This window comes from Aedes aegypti, chromosome 2 (assembly GCF_002204515.2).
Source record: "Aedes aegypti strain LVP_AGWG chromosome 2, AaegL5.0 Primary Assembly, whole genome shotgun sequence".
In the NCBI taxonomy this organism is placed as follows: Eukaryota; Metazoa; Arthropoda; class Insecta; order Diptera; family Culicidae; genus Aedes; species Aedes aegypti.
This window is the reverse complement of record NC_035108.1, coordinates 227,160,497-227,164,481: the sequence shown is the minus strand read 5'-3', so window position 1 is coordinate 227,164,481 and position 3,985 is coordinate 227,160,497. Positions and strand designations below refer to the sequence as shown.

At 37.2% G+C, this 3,985-nt stretch overlaps 1 long non-coding RNA gene across 1 annotated transcript; it reads left to right on the top strand.

The window, feature by feature from the left end:
• Positions 1–2,464: 2,464 nt before the first annotated feature.
• Positions 2,465–3,520, top strand: LOC5571797. Its single transcript, XR_002500359.1, has 3 exons — positions 2,465–2,774; positions 2,844–3,003; positions 3,083–3,520. It is a non-coding gene; the product is annotated as an uncharacterized LOC5571797 (long non-coding RNA).
• Positions 3,521–3,985: the final 465 nt, after the last annotated feature.

Genomic DNA, 3,985 nt, shown 5'->3' with positions numbered 1-3,985 from the left:
GATTTTTTACAGGTGAGTTGATTTCACCTGCTTATAAGAGAAAAAAAACGCTTTAAATATACTTAACCTAACTTAACCTAGACATATAACGCATTAATCGTGGCAATAGAAGATTGTAACGATTTTTGCCTGAAATTATTAATTATTTTATTTGACATTTGTTCCAATGTTTCAACATTGGATATTCTATGTAACTCATTGGTACTATACCAGGGAGGAAACCAGAATCATTTTCAAAATTTTATTTTGAATTCTCTGCAGAGCTTTCTTCCTGGTATTACAACAGCTAGTCCATATTGGTACAGCATACAACATGGCTGGCCTGAAAATTTGTTTGCATATCAAAAGCTTGTTCTTAAGACAAAGTTTTGATTTTCTATTAATAAGGGGATAAAGACATTTTACATATTTATTACATTTGGCTTGAATGCCCTCAATGTGATTTTTGAAAGTTAAATTCTTATCAAGCATGAGCCCTAGATACTTAACTTCATCTGACCAATTTATTGGAATCCCTCTCATCGTGACAACATGTCTACTTGAAGGTTTCAAATAAAGAGCTTTTGGTTTATGTGGGAATATTATTAGTTGAGTTTCGGAAGCATTAGAAGAAATCTTCCATTTTTGCAAGTATGAAGAAAAAATATCCAAACTTTTTTGCAATCGACTACAGATGACACGCAGGCTTCGACCTTTGGCGGAGAGGCCTGTGTCATCCGCAAACAAAGATTTTTGACATCCCTGAGGTAACTCTGGTAAGTCAGATGTGAAAATATTGTATAATATTGGTCCCAAAATGCTGCCTTGAGGAACACCAGCTCTTACAGGAAGTCTTTCAGATCTGGAGTTCTGATAATTTACCTGAAGTGTACGATTTGACAGATAACTTTGAATTATTCTAACAATGTATGTTGGAAAATTAAAGTTTTTTAATTTTACAATCAAACCTTCATGCCAAACACTGTCGAATGCTTTTTCTATGTCTAGAAGAGCAAGACCAGTAGAATAGCCTTCAGATTTGTTGGAACGGATCAAATTTGTTACACGTAAAAGTTGATGAGTGGTCGAATGTCCATGGCGGAATCCGAACTGTTCATTGGCAAAAATTGAATTTTCGTTGATGTGGGCCATCATTGTGTTCAAAATAACCTTCTCAAAAAGTTTACTGATGGAGGAAAGCAAACTGATTGGACGATAGCTAGAAGCTTCTGCAGGATTTTTGTCTGGTTTTAAAATTGGAACAACCTTAGCATTTTTCCATTTGTCAGGAAAATATGCTAATTGAAAACATTTGTTAAATATATCAACTAGAAATGATAAGCTACTTTCTGGAAGTTTCTTGATGAGGATGTAGAAAATTCCATCATCGCCAGGAGCTTTCATATTTTTGAATTTTTTAATAATAGTTCTCACTTCTTCCAAATCAGTCTCCCAGGCATTTTCGAAAACGTTCTCTTGATTGAGAATATTTTCGAACTCCTGAGTAACTTCATTTTCAATTGGACTAGTAAGTCCTAAATTAAAATTGTGCGCACTTTCAAACTGCATAGCAAGTTTTTGAGCTTTTTCGCAATTAGTTAGTAATAATTTGTTTTCCTCTTTCAATGCCGGTATAGGCTTCTGAGGTTTTTTCAAGATTTTAGATAATTTCCAAAAGGGCTTAGAGCCAGGGTCCAATTGAGAAATTTTATTTTCAAAATTTTTGTTTCTTAATTGAGCAAAACGCTTTTTGATTTCTTTCTGCAAACCCTGCCATATAATTTTCATAGCAGGATCGCGAGTGCGTTGAAATTGCCTTCTGCTCACGTTTTTAAGACGGATCAAGAGTTTAAGATCATCGTCTATAATCACGGATTCAAATTTTACTTCACATTTTGGAATTGCAATGCTCCTGGCTTCAACAATGGAATTTGTTAAAGTTTCAAGAGCATTGTCAATATCAAGTTTAGTTTCTAAAGTAATGTTAACATCAAGATTAGAGTCAACATACGTTTTATATATATTCCAGTCGGCTCGTAAATAATTGAAAGTGGAGCTGATAGGATTTAGAATCGCTTCTTGGGATATTTGAAATGTAACAGGGACATGATCAGAATCAAAATCAGCATGAGTAACTAATTGGCTACAAAGATGGCTAGAGTCGATTAAGACCAAGTCAATCGTAGATGGATTTCTAGAAGAGGAAAAACATGTAGGGCTATCAGGGTATTGAATTGAGAAATATCCTGAAGAGCACTCATCAAATAAAATTCTGCCATTGGAATTACTTTGAGAATTATTCCATGACCGATGTTTGGCATTAAAGTCACCAATGACAAAAAAAAATTGACTTATTGCGAGTCAATTTTCGCAAGTCAGTTTGGAGCAAATTAACTTGCTGCCCAGAGCATTGAAAAGGCAAATAGGCAGCTATGAAAGTAAATTTACCAAACTGTGTTTCAACAGAAACACCTTCTTCTTCTTCTCCTTTCTGTTAGCTCACTGTCAAAGTAAGCTTCAAATGGATGGCACAGCAATCGCTATATTGTCAGCATGTTTTTGTTTATAGTCCCCATCGACTTTACTGTCAGTGTGTTCAGAGATTAAGAACGTTTACCGTAATTTCTAATTGGATCTATGTCAGGTCAGTCAGATTTGTTTGTTTATTTCTTTAAGGAAAGCTATTACATTTTGGAGTATTTTGATATTTTTGGTAGCAAATATTTGATAAATACTGTGATACCTGTCTATTTCATATTTGCTCCTTGTTGTCGTATAATTAGTGCAATGGAAAAGTAAGTGTTCTGCATTTTCCACAGCATTGCAGTTTTCACAAATACAACTCTGCTGTATTTTCATTTTAGATAGCCAATAAGCTGAATAATCATGGCCTGCAAGGAGACGATTGAGGGTGCGTACTTCAGAATTAGAGAGCTTTAATCCGGTATACCAGGGTTTGGATGGTATCGTGTTCTGGAACTGGAAATATTTGCGTCCCTTTCCATTCACAGCGGCATATTCGAGGTACCATTGTTGTGCATTTTGTTCTGCGAGCTGACGAAAATAGTTTTCCACATCATGACGAAAAACCTTATTATTGCAGGAGTACTGTTGATTCAAAGCTGCTTTCGCCAACTGGTCAGCAATCTCGTTCCCGGCAGTGCCAGCGTGGCCAGGAATCCACTGCAAAGCTGTGCTAGTTTTCGAAGCCATACCGAGCAGTTTTTCCACGATTTCATCCCGAAAATCATCTTGCATGTTCGATTTGATGAACTCAAGACCCGCCTTTGAGTCGGACATGATAACGGTATTGGAGATTCCAGATCGTCGTATATACTGCAGAGCTACCCAGATGGCCTCCAATTCTGCGGACATAATACACACATAATGATCTAGTTTAAGACTAAGCCTGAAATTGGACGATGAGTCATAAACTCCTATTCCACAGGATTCCCAGTTTTGGGAAGCATCCGTGTAGATGATACGTCTCCCGTTGTATTTACCGTGAATTAATGAAAGAGAAAGTTGCTTCAACACCCGATCACTTGTAGTTGTTTTCTTCCACAGGCCGCCTGGTAGTTCGGTGTCGATCTGAACATCTTCCCATTTATTTTGGCAAACAAATGAGGTTGACGTCACCTGAAGAATAGAAGCATGATCTAAAGCGATCCGCTCGATAAAACTTAAACGACCATTATCATGATCTTGTTCCTGCTCTATGGTGAAGTCCAGCTGGTGTTTCACAACAGAAACTCGATTATAATGTCTAGCCAGCTGTTTGCCTGCATTCTGCATACGGCGAAACTCCAAAGGAAGCTGTCCTGCAATTGCATAGAGTGTATTGATCGGTGTCGTTTTTGTGCACCCGGTAACCTTCCGAAGACACTGGTTGTTCAGCACATCGAGCTTTTCAAGATTTGATTTACAGGCAGATCTGTAAATTGTAGATCCGTAGTCTAAACAACTCCTGAATAGAGCGTTGTAAGCCATGCCTAGTGTTTGAGGG